The sequence below is a fragment of the Callithrix jacchus genome, chromosome 15, assembly GCF_049354715.1.
Source record: "Callithrix jacchus isolate 240 chromosome 15, calJac240_pri, whole genome shotgun sequence".
Classification (NCBI taxonomy): domain Eukaryota; kingdom Metazoa; phylum Chordata; class Mammalia; order Primates; family Cebidae; genus Callithrix; species Callithrix jacchus.
In genome coordinates this window covers 87,721,008-87,734,972 of record NC_133516.1, presented here as the reverse complement: position 1 = coordinate 87,734,972, position 13,965 = coordinate 87,721,008, and the positions used below count along the sequence as shown (strand labels likewise).

The following is a 13,965-nucleotide window of genomic DNA, read 5'->3' as shown; positions in this document are numbered from 1 at the left end:
TTCCCTGTAGACATGAGTACAGCACAAATAATAAAATGCCGAAAGTTGAGTGTAAGTGCAAACCCCTCAACATCACTCAGGTATCAGCAAAAAGTACCAGTTTAGCTACATGTAAAAGAAGTCAGGTACAACACCTTGAAGGGGAGGGAAGATTGGAATTGAAATAATTTATCTGCCTCTGCTAATTCATCTGCATCACTGAAAAGAATTAAACCAACCTTGCCAAAGATAAGTCTTGTCTAGGTATAAGCCGTTTTATCAATGCTATCTCACAATGCCATCTCACCTACTCCATATCTTCTTCTTACCTCTCATTCTCTCCTAAACTATCTTCTTTTTTTAATAGTCTCTCTCCACCTAAACTTTTCAAGTTCTCTTACTCTCTGTCTTTTTTACTCCCTCCACTAGACTGACTCTCTCTCTCTCTCTCTCTCTCTCTCTCTCTCTCTCTCTCCACACTCTCTCTCACACAAATACTCACTGCATGATGCTAACTGATAACTTAAAGGAGATTCAATTTTACCAATCACATATGATTATTGATGTGACAGTATAGAAGTAAATATGTCAGCTACTGAAACAGTTGGGCAACATGATCTAAATCAAGTGCTAAATACATTAATCATCTACATACTGTGCACTTCTATAGAAAAATTATTAGGCTATAAGCAATTTTGAAGAATAGCATAAATACCCTAAAAAACCCATTAAAAGTCAAGACAGGCTGATTCAGCTGACATAGTTGTATCTCTCTTTCTTTTCATATGAAGAAATATTCAGTATAATTTTGCTAATTAAGAAGTGAACCGAGTTAGAATGAAAATTAAAGAAATCTCTGAGTGTCAGACAAAAATAACTCAAAGGTAGAGCAGAAGGTGGGGCTGAACTCTTGGTGGCCCCCTAGAGCACCATTCCCACATATATCCAGATATTTGTCCACAGTGTGGGGAAACAGACAAAGCCTGAAGCCAGTGAGAAAGATGGAACAAAAACTGAGACACATGCTTATTAATGGATGTCCCTGCCCGCATCTGTAAGATTTAGATGAGAAAAGTATATAGACTAGCCTGGAGACATAGTAATAAGGCTACAAGTCTTCTTAGGGTTCTCTGGGGGAAAAAAAAGACATATGGAAAATGAAATCCAGATTTGTGCCATGGGTACCTTGGGCATCAGCATTTGTGCTTTTTGGGACAGAAAACTCAAAGTCAAAAATTAACAAAAAGCCACTTAGGTTTTCCATAGACCTGTACAGGCACAGATCTTGGGTCACAGAATAGAAGGAAATACTAAATTACTTTGGAAGGACCCACAGAACTCACAGAGGAAACAGTCTTCTTCAACTGAGAATGAGCTGACCATAGGATCAAAAACTGATACTCTTTTGTTCATTAATTCAACATCTATCTATTAAATGCTATTTTAGACAGATGTTAATTTAGTCCCTGAAGACATCTTAGTGAAAAAAAACATAGTTCCTGTTATCAGCAAGTTTATATTCTCATGAGGAAGACAATGAATATAGAAATATAAAATACAATGTTCAACACTAATAAATGTCACAAAAAAGTGCTACACAAGAAAATAGATGAAGAGATGAATAAACAGATTTGCAGAGAAAATATTTATAGAAAGACTCTCTAAGAAGGTGATATTAGAGTAGAACTCTGAACAAAGTAAGGAATGAGTTATGAGGCAGAAGATACATCAACACAAAAGAATGAAATTAGTAAAGATATGAAAGATTTAAACTACATCATTTCAAACTAACTGATATGTAAAAACTTCCCCCTACAAAGATTGTACATTCTTTTCAACTAATGTATAATATTTATAAAATTCAACCATTATTGATCTAAAAAGAGGTGTTAACCAATACCAAAGAATTGGTATCACAAGAAAAGGTATCTGACCACAATGGAATAAAATAAGAAATTAAGACAAAAAAGATAGAATTAAAAGCCCTACATATTTAGAAACTGAAAAAAGCCCACATTCATAAATATTCCATGAGTCAAAGAAGAAATCATAATTGAAATATTAATTATTTAAAATAAACACAATAAAGGCACTACATATAAAAACCTGTGGGATGCAGCTAAAGTGGTTCTTGGTGGAAAATTTATGGCTTTAAATGCATATATTAGATTTTTAAAATATGTAAAATTAATTAGTTAAGGATGGAACTAAGCAAGTTAAAAAATAATAGCAGAATAAAACCATATGAAAGAGAAGGAAAGAATAATGATTATAACAAAAATTAATGACATGAAACAAATGTATAATAGAGAGAATCAACAAAACCAAAATTTGTTTTTTAACAAGAGGTGTAATATATTAGGCTAAACCATACTATTTTTTCAGTATTCAACCCATAGCAAAACTTACACTGATCAAAAAATATTAATCATTAAATATTTAAGAAAGAATATAGAATTATTTAAAATGAACACAATAAAGGCACTACATATAAAAACCTGTGGGATGCAGCTAAAGTGGTTCTTAGTGGAAAATTTATGGCTTTAAATGCATATATTAGATTTTTAAAATATGTAAAATTAATTAGTTAAGGATGGAACTTAAATAGAAACTTTATGAATGAAGAAAATGTATCTTAAAATATACAGGAAAGATTTAAAATAGCATAGGAAATATACTAAACAACTAAATAACAATCAATTTACAAGCCCAAATGCAACAGTTTTTAGAAAAGTGTAACTTAAGAAAACTATGTAATTAGGAATAGGAAATCTGAATAAATTTATGATCAATAATTAAAAGAAAAAAATCTCCTGACAAATTACATCTCACATGGTTTAACAGTTGAATCCTGCCTAGCCTTTAAAGAATGAATAGTTTCAGCTTTAAATAAACTATTACAGAAAGAGAAATAAATATCCAAACTTCATTGTCTTCTTACTTTTTTTCAGAGCACTTAGTGTCTTAGTAATATTTTCACAAAAAACTTAGCTTAAAAATATGTGACAGATCCATTAATTTAGTAGTTAGGTCTAAACAACTCAATAAATATTTTTGTCCCAGCAATACAGCCATATAGAAATAATAAATGTAAATTTTTAAAAATTATTTTTACTTCATTTTTATATAGCCATCTTTAAGTTTATTATTATTGGGATGTGTGTGCCTCTCAGGCACTGTGCAACTTTTCAAAACTTGAAATCTGATTGGACATTGCCACACTTATTTTCTGTTCTATATTGATTTTCATGCAGTACCTGCTTTCTGTGACAGCAACCACCAAAAACATGCCACTATCAGGATGAATGTACTGAAATTCCATGCTGAAACTGAACACATCAAGCTAGTGTCTGACCTGGTATCTGACAGATGCTGATTATTGCTCCATTTCTCTTGAAAATATTAACTATCTCATGGGCCAACTGTGAGTTCACTGTGGCCCTACAAGAGTGCCTTAGAACATAGATTGGAAACCATGGCTTTACGGTGAGAAATAATTTATGTAATTTTTAAGTATACAAAACTGCTCCAAATGTTCATGAATAAGTGTGTGTGCATGTGCATGCATGAAATAAAATGAAAATGTAAAAATAGTAAAAATATGAACAGAAAGCATATGCATTAACTTCAGAAGAGCAGTTACCTATGGGGAGGATAAAAGGTAGAACTGTAAACAGAAGAGGACTTTGACTATTTCTGCAATGATTAATTTCTGTAAAAACAAAATTCATGCAATATGGCAAATGCTAATTTTTAAATTATGGATGATGGGTATTTGGTATTTATTACATTAATTTTGTGTCTTATTATATTTTTGAATAATTCATAAAAGAAAATAAGAAATGACAAGCATTGTAAGTTTTCAAAAGCTTTATATGAGCTGCTACTTTTAGCATGCCATTCCCAATCCCAGGACAACTGGTTACCGTTAGACCTGCTTTTCTAGTTTCCACTTAGAATCATTAAACTATCCATTGGGAGAAATCTTAACATTTAGAGAAGAAAAAATCATGTAAAGACCTCTATTTCCTAAGCTTCACCCTATATCACAAATGCTGCTTTTATTTATTAACTTTGAAAAGCTCTCAACAGAAATCAGATATAAGTGCTTTCTATTCACTTCTTCAAAATACACTTATTTTCTCATTTCAGTTATTGAAAATAATACCAAAGTATAATAGAACATAACGTGTATTCATTTAGGACCACAAATCTCTGGGTCCATTGGCAGAAATATATTATTCCCAAACTTAGTATTAATCTATTTATTTTGCGGGATACTAACCAAGTCAAAAATGAAGCTACAGTAAATTAACTAATTATGATTATGCCAGATGTACATTAAGTTTGTGTTAGTCATGTATCCCAGTTCCTCATGTCCATCCCCCCTTTACCTTTTCCCAACTCAAACTTTTTAAAATAAAATTTATATTATTCATTAGAAGAAGAAAACTATAGATGTTGCAGAAGTGTTGCAAATGTCAACAAATGTCAGAAGTTCCATGTATCGATCAAGGATCAAAGAAGTTCCATGATAACAACATCAGCTACGACAATAAATTAAAGAAGATAGCAATTATCCCACCTTACTCTGAACTGGCCAGATCATAACTTGTGTCTTACTCTAGATTCCCCATATTTGTGAGGACACTGCCTTACCAAAAAGCCTAAAGAAAACAACACGTAGGATATGAGAAATCTTATATAGTAGGGGCAGTTGAGGCAACTAGGGGGGATTAACGTGGAAAACAGAAGACAAAAAGAGAAATCTCTAGTATCACCATGTTTTTGGTAGAGTGTTATGTAGAGAAATAATCAGGTAGTTACAAATTACTACAAGATGTGGCATTGGTCACATTGGGTCTCCTCACACTGGGGCACCTCGGGGTTACCACCTCAGACACTGATCACAACCTGCGGTGGGCTGTCCTGAAAATTTTGACTCCACAATGGATGAATAAAATACACTCACACACCAAAATACAGTGATTGAGTGGACTAGCTGCTCTCAAAAGGCAATTGCAGCTACCGGACCCCCACTAGCTGTTTCTCCTCACATTTATTCAGTATAGATTTAATAACTGAGGCTCTAAGTCAACATGCTTGTGGACAATTAACATCATTACAAGAGTGGTTTTAAGAATGATAAAAGGTTTTGGTTCCAGGGCCCAGAAAATAAAAACCCTGAAAGGACCTTCTGCACAAAGTTTACATGAGTAAACAAGTAGAGTAGAGACAAAGGAAAATGTGGGGTAAACAAACAACTGGGGAAGCTTCTATTATCCCTAATCTTCACCCTATGACCTAATACTTTAAGGTAACAACTGGCTGCCTTCAACCTGTCCCAGTAAAACCTTTGGCTTTCCAAAAGGTTTGAGACTATAATCTTACAACATTCCCTAACATTTTCCTTAATATTTTGACAACCACCCTAAGTGAATCCCAACAGGAAGACAAGAGCCTGGGTCTCCAGGAATGACTGCTAGATCCACAGTGTAGAATCTTTGGAGTGATTAAAATGTTTTGGAATTGGATAGTGGTTACGTTTGTACAACCCTGTAAATATGCTTTATTCTTGAAACAGGTCAAATTTTATGGTATATGTAAAACAATTTTTAAAATGTCCATTAGATTCAGTAATATGAAGAGTATAATCCAAATAATAAATGGAAAGTCAAAAGGCAAATAATAAAAACAATGGTTTCCCAGTAAATTAGGTAATTGTTTAAGGTAGATGAAATGTTAAGAAAGTGTTTTCTTTTTCTTTTCTATTTTTTAAAAAATAGTGAAGGGCTTGAACAAGTTTGAATGTTGGTAACAAGGAGTTTACAAAGAGACAAAGTATGAAGATATAAAAAAGATAAAATTAATCAATAGTGTAAAATTTCTAAAAAAGTAGGATTAGTGCTCAGAACATTGGTAAACAGATTAGTCCTTTCAAGTGGTAGGTTAATTTCTTTTTACAAAACTTCATGAGAAGAGGATGCCACTAGTTAGTCCTAGCCAGTTGACTGAGGATATTTATAGATGTTAAGCATGTATTTAGCTGAAGGTGTCTACTTTTTCTTTTCTTTTTTTTTTTTGACTAGATGATAATGTAGTCTGCTGGGTAGAAGGAGCAAAGGGAGATAGGGTAAGTAATTTGTTCAACATTTGCCAGCTAGAAACTGATAGATTTTGTTTTTAAAAATCATTTATTTTTTAGTATATGTTTAAGGTCTTCAACATGTTTTGATATAAATAGTGAAATGATTATTATAGTTAAGCAAATTAACATCTTTTTATTTTGAATTGGTTATATATACACATGAAGTTGCAAATTGGTATTGATAGGTCAAATGTACCCATTACCCAGCTTCCCACATTGGTACCACCTTATGTAACTATGTACATTATGAAAACAAGTAAGTTGACCTAGCACAATAAAATAAACAACAAATTTTATTTGAATTTCATCAGTTTTTGCATGCACCCCTTTTTTTGTATGTCTTTGTATCACATACATTCATATAACCACCAACAAAATCAAGATACAGAACTGTTGTGTCATCACACAAAGAACTTGTGACCTCTTTATATTCCCAACCTTCTGAAACCTCTGACAATAACCAGACTTAATTATAAGAGTAATGGGAAAGTACTGAAGAGTATTAAGTGATAAAGTCACATGGCCAGACATTTATGTTTCCCTTTATTTCAAATAGAAACAGGGTGCATAACTGAAGAAGGAAGAGGCATTAGAATATTATTTCAATAATTAAGGCAAAGCACAATGATGCAGAATAGAATAGTGACTTCTAGATTTGGAGAAGAGTGGATGGTTTCAAAGATGTAAATTCAAAGGAATCTGGTAGCTGACGGAATGCGGCAGTCACTCAACTCAAAAGTTGAGTTTATCTGACTTGGGTATCTCAGTGGGTTGTGATATCATTCACAGAGATGTGAAACATGAGGGAAGTAGTTTGGATGTGCTAAATTTATTTCTTTTTATGTTAAGTTACTTATGGATTTTTCAACTGAAAATGTCTAGAAGGTAATTTGATATTGGAATCCAACGTTCAGGAAGAGGCTCTTGTTTGAGATAAAGATGTGGCTGTTATCAATCCACATATAGTAACTGAAGCTATAAAAATGGGTAAGATCAATCAGGAGAATATGGTATCATAGAAGTCAAGAGAAGAGAATAAGGAAGTGAAAAGAAAGGAAAGGGAAAATGAAAGGGACATAAAAGGGGGAGGAAAACAAACAAACAGATGGGGGAAGGTGGAGGGAGGGAGGAAAGAATGGAAGGACAGAAGGATGGAAGAAAGAAAGGAAGGAACTTGCAGAAATTGAGAACAAATATAAATACTTCAAATATCATGTAATCACTACATATAATTTGTGCTATATATAAGTTAATGCAAAATTATCAGCTCTTCTTTCTTTAAATCTACAGTGTGTTATAATAGCCTTACTAGTTTTCCCTCAAAAAAGATCTTTATTCTTAGAAAGAATTTCCTCAAATATTTATATTCATTCCCAATATTTTTTCTAAAATGAAACATCTCTATTTTCTTGGCCCAAGAACTGTGGAAACTAGCTTGAAAATAGTGCTATATATTTTTTATGTTAGGAGAAATATAGTTGAATGAAGTGTTCTCGTTTCCATAGAGAAAAAAAGGTTCCAAGCTACTTTTACGTTTCCTTTATTCTACCACTTCTCCAAGCATTTCAGCTATCACTGTTTTTTAACTGCCTCCATAACATACAATATGCAGCCAAATATTTGGAGCTATTTTGGTCAAAAGATATGTTAAAAACAACGATAAAAATAATAAAACAATTCTCAATGATAACTGAAGCTACTGCATAATTTAAATAAAATGGAAAAAGTCAGCATCAACTTTGAATTCATTGGCCTTTGTTAATTTATGTTGCAAACTTATATTTGTTTAAGGCATAACTCTGAATTCATTTAATGACCTAGACAATTTTGTGTTGGACTTTCATTTGAAAAAAAAAAAAAGCAAAATAAAATGCCATCTCATAGAGTGCTATTAACCATATGAGACCCACTGACAATACCAACTAATATATTTAACTTTGAAGGTACAGTAACCAAATAGTTGTGCTAAAGTGCTTATAAAACTCAAATTCTTCTAGTTTTTCTTCTAAGGCCTATTATATATCTGATAATTTTAGGATAACAGACCTGAATGCAGATGATTTTAAATGTTGATTACAGCACATTATTTAATATTATAAATATTGACTAATTCATTTTTTTTTGTAAATTAGAAGACTATTTCTTTTATAAAATTAAATATTTTCTATTCTCCCACCCTACCCCCAGAAGGCCTAAATCATAAACTTTAAGGAGAATATTATAATATTAAAATAAAGAATTTAAAGTAAAATTTTCCTGTTAGTTTTTCCAGTAATATTTTGAGTCCAGTTCACCATAACTTGTCAATATCCTTTCAAGTTTCCCAAACCCTAGAAATACTTAACAGGTTTTTCTCTCCATAGATTGACTTTATTCAAAAGAAACATTGGCTTATTAGGACCTCTCAATATCAATGTTGTGGACAAGACCAAAGAGAACTTAACACTTTTAAAACAACTATTTTACCTTATGTATGACTCATAATCATTTAACTCAGTGTAACTCAGTGTCATGTTGCCAAAAGGAGTTTACCAGGTTCCAAATGCTATATCCTTGGATAAATTGTTCTCTGAAAAACCTCTCTCTATATATAGACAGATAGATACATAGATAGATAGATATAGATAGATAGATAGATAGATGGATAAAGATAGATAGATGGATGGATGGATGGATGGATAGACAGACAGAGACAGAGACAGACAGACAGACAGACAGATAGATAATGTGTGTGTGCGTGTATTTTTTTTTTTTTTTTGAGACTGAGTCTTGCTCTGTTGCCAAGCTGGAATGCGGTGGTGTGATCTTGGCTTGCTGCAACCTGCACCTCCCAGGTTCAAGCGATTCTCCTGCCTCACCCTCCCAAGCAGCTGGGACTATAGTCGTGTTCCACCACACCCAGCTAAAATTGGTCCTTTTAGTAGAGATGGGGTTTCACCATGTTGGCCAGGATGGTGTCTATCTCTTGACCTCATGATCCACCCTCCTTAGCCTCCCAAAGTGCTGAAATTACAGGCATGCGTGAGTCACGGCACCTGACCCTCATTACATATTTTTAAAGAAAAATACGATCCCCACTAGTAGGTCAGCAGAGAATTGAGAATACATAACAAGTCCTATGACTTCAGTCCCAAAAGTTCTGGCACAGGAAAACACTATCATCTTCTTGCAATAACAGAATACCGTGAATACTAGCAGGGATATACTTATGTCTACATTTAGATGAACTAGCAAAATCTTTCATTTGATATGCATTAAATTCTTAATCATTACTAGGACAAAATTATATCTAAAGTGGCAGATTCAAAACCTGATCAACTTTCCACAAATCAAAAAAAACAAATTTCTCACAAATTAAAAAAGGAATTTACTCTGTACTATTGCAAAACTAACCCTCAACTTTCCAGGTGACCTGCCTTGAAAACATGCACATTTTGTTCCCAAAAATCATACAGAAAGTTATCTATAAAATCAGCACTGCTAGGATTTAAAATGACCAAAAGGATGCCTTGCCTATAATCTCTGTATATGCAAGACTGAATATTACATTATATGGAAGTATTCTGTAACCTAGAGTCTTTGCCTTTAAAACAACTTTTTTTTTTTTTCCTAAGAGGATAGCTATTTGAAGACTTAAGCAGCAAGACTGGACAACTCTTAGAAACTAGTTTTTCTTCAGTATAACACACACTAGGGTTTCTGCTTTTTTTTTTTTGTTCAGTTTTATACATGTATAAAGGAAAGACAAAAAAACAAGTGGGTCTTTCATTTTTCCACAGTTCCCTTTCTTGGGTGCCATTCCTTTCATTGTTCACAGATGAAAATTCAGTGTATTCTTCTCACATGGAATATTCGGCCAGTTTTTCTTTTGCTCTATTTTAAAGGGCATAATATTTCTTTTACTGAGGAAGATATATTTATAATATAATTTTGGATTAAGATTTTTATTACAAATCATTTCATAGATGTTTTCTCTAACTATTTGGCTATAATTAGTCAGATTTATCTGTCTTCATTTCAAGGATCTCTATGGTACTGAAATTTGTTTAACAAATTTTCAGTATGTTCATTTATACACAGTTCATGCAACTTATTTACTTATATCCCTTCTACATGTCAGCTATTTCTTTTCAAATGTTAAACAGAGTTGCTAAAACTTGTGTGTATATGAATCTGTGTATGTGTGTGTGGGGGCCCGTTTATGAAGAGAAGCAGAGACAGAGGGAAAGTGGGTAGTCATTGTATCCAAGCCAACAACCCCATTTCAAAGGAGAGGGATTTTATCCTGAAAACTCGTTTGCAATTCTCCACTTTTAAATTAATACACTTAGAAAAGGTTTAATAAAATATGGCTGAACCTAATTTGAATAAAAATTTCCACCTCTTGATTTTATTTTTTGTTGTAATTAATTGGTCATTGGGTTTATCTGAATTTGTATTTGTTGTATCTGTATTTGTATTAATTTATATAAATTTATCTGTATAGAATTTTTATAACCCCAAATATATCATGAAAATATTTAAATGTTTCCCTTTATCTAGGAAATTGTATACACATTTGAAAACCAAACAGTTTATATCTGGTTAGATGTTTAGTTGCTATTACTATTTTGAACTTGGAATGAACATTATTTTTAAATAAGGTATTTGTAAAAAACTGAGATTTACTGCCACCTACTTTATGTCAGGTACTCATGTCTTGTCTCACATCGTGTTCTGAACATCTCTTTGCATTACTATAATTAACCCCAGTTTACAGAATAAAAAATTAAGAACCAGAGAGAGAGAGTAGATAACAACCAAGGTGATTCAGGACTTAATTGACAAATCTATCAACTTTTCTCTATCTCCACTGCTGCCTTCTTAGTTAAGGTCACTGTAATTTCTATGCTGGACCACTGGGCCACTGCATTAGCCTTCTAACTGAATCCTCACTAACTGCCTTGGTAATTCCAATCCATTCCGCACCAGAAGCAGGTTTACTAATGGATTGTGTCAAAGTTCCATGGCTTCCCATTTCATTTAGGGGAAAATTCTATGAGATATGTCTCTCCATTTCTCTTTAACTTCATTTCAATCTACTCTCTTTTTAGCTCATAGCATTCTACCCACATTGTCCTTTTTGTTCCTAGACATGATCCTTTTTGTTCCTTAAGCTGATAAACAAATTCAGCAAAGTCTCAGGATACAAAATCAGTGTGGAAAAATCACAAGCATTCCTATACACCAATAACAGACAAACAGAGAGCCAAATCATTAGTGAATTTCCATTTACAATTGCTACAAAGAGAATTAAATAACTAGGAATGCAATTTACAAGAGATATGAAGGACCTCTTCAAGGAGAATTACAAACCACTACTCAAGGAAATAAGAGAGGACACAAACAAATGGAAAAACAAATGGAGTCCATGCTCATGGATAGAAAGAATCAATATCATGAAAATGATCATACTGCCCAAAGTAATGTATAGATTCAATGCTATCCCCATCAAGTTACCATTGACTTTCTCTGCAGAATTGGGGGAAAAAAACCACCTTAAATTTCACATGGAACCACAAAAGATCCTGCATAGTCGTCAAGACAATTCTAGATCAAAAAAAGACCCCACCCCAAAAAAATCAAACCTGGAGGCATCATGTTACCCAACTACAAACTATACTACAAGACTACAGTAGCCAAAACAGCATGGTACTGGTACCAAAACCAATATATAGATTAATGGAACAGAACAGAGGCCTCAGAAATAATGCCATACACCTACTACCATTTGAGCTTTGACAAACCTGACAAAAACAAGCAATGGGGAAAGGATTCCCTATTCAATAAATGGTGTTGAGAGAACTGGCTAGCCATACGTAGAAAGCTGAAATTGGATCCCTTCCTTATTATACAAAAATTAACTCAAAATGGATTAAATATTTAAATGTAAGGCCTAAAACCATAAAAACCCTAGAAGAAAACTTGGGCAATACCATTCAGGACATAGGCATGGGAAATGACTTCATGATTAAAACACCAAAAGCACTGGCAACAAAAGCCAAAACTGACAAATGAGATTTAATTAAACTAAAGAGTTTCTGCACGGCAAAAAAAAAAAAAAAAAAAAAAAACCATCATCAGAGTGAATCCCCTCATTTGAACAACATCAAGAAACTGGAGGTTATTAGGTTCAGTGAAATAAGCTAGGCATAGAAAGACAAACTTCACATGGTTGAACTTATTTGTGGGGGCTAAAAATTAAAATAATTGAACCACAAAGATAAAGAGTAGAAGTATGGTTACCAGAAGCTGGGAAAGATAGTTGTTTGGGGTATGGGGAGAAGTGGGGAAGGTTAATGGGTTAAAAAAACATAGTTAGAAAGATTGAATATTACCTAGTATTTGCAAGCACAATGGGGTGGCTATAGTCAAAAACAATTTAATTGCACATTGAAAAAGAACTAAGAGTGCAATTGGATTGCCTGTAACACAAAAGATAAATGCTTGAGGTGGTGGAGACTCCATTTACTCTTATGTGATTATTACTCATTGCATGCCTCTATCAAAATATCTCATGTACCCCATAAATATATATACCTACTAAGTACCCATAAAAATTTAAAAAATAAATATTGTTTATTGAATTTTTTTCTATGCATTATGTGATCTTCCAGGCTCTTAGTCTGCTAGGAGATACAGTGATGAACCAAAAAGTACATACAAAGCTCTTATGTATTTTAGGATATACTAATTAGTGTGGAAGTGTTGCTCTAAATTTCAAGGTGTCTGTTTATCAAAGCATCTATGATTCTTAGTGTCTTTTTTGTTTCTTTATTGTTCATTTTTCATTTGAGTTCCTTTCTTATTAAAATACTGGCTTAAGCAACATGCCAAGGAGTATGACAAGACAATATAAAAGATAACCAAAAAGCTCTTCATTGGATTGCCTCACCCATAAACTTATAAAGTTGCTGTCATGTTAGAAAAGGCTAAAAAAGCTATTTTGTGGAAAACCTTATTGGCTGTTTTAATGACATCACAGTTGTAATTCTGTTATGAGGTAATAAATCATGGAAGGAGTGAGAAGTTTAGCAATAGTTATGATGACTTATCTGCTGTGTGATGGGTCTCAGATACCCTATATGCTATGCAAGTAGAATTCATTGCTTATAATTTTAATGTAAGTTTGATTGGAATGTGACTAATTACATAATAGTTATATAAAAAACACAAAACAGGATATTCTAGATCTGCTAATTAACATGAGCAATAAGATATAAAATAACATATGTTTTGTGCACAAACAAAGACACACATTGTTTCATTGCTATAAGATAGATAAATAAAGTTATTTTGGACTGATAAATATTTTTTTCAACTTTTTAAAGTTACAGAGTCCATGTGCAGGATGAGCAGGTTTGTTACACGGGTAAATGTGTGCCATCATGGTTTGCTGCACAGATCAACCCATCACCAGGTATTAAACACAGCATCCATTAACTGTTTGTCCTGATGCTCTCACTTCCCCCAATCCAAATTCCTGAAAGGCCCCAGTATATGTTGTCCCCCACAATGTGTCCATGTGTTCTCATCGATCAGCTCCCACTTATAAGTGAGAATATGTGGTGTTTGGTTCTCTATTCCTCTATTAGTCTGCTGAGAATAATGGTTTCTGGCTCCACCCATGTCCCTGAAAAGAACATGATCTCCTTCCTTTCTATGGCTGCATAGTATTCCATTATGTATATTTACCAGATTTTCTTTATCTAGTTTACCACTGATGGGCATTTGGGTTGATTCCCTGTCTCTGCTATTGTGAATACTGCTGCAATAAACATACACGTGCATGTACCTTT

General features: G+C 33.2%; 1 protein-coding gene across 46 annotated transcripts in view; it reads right to left on the bottom strand.

Annotated features, from left to right (window-relative positions):
• Positions 1-13,965, bottom strand: part of ZBTB20 (zinc finger and BTB domain containing 20) — an 829,160-nt gene that overhangs the window by 673,839 nt on the left and 141,356 nt on the right. The window lies entirely within an intron of this gene.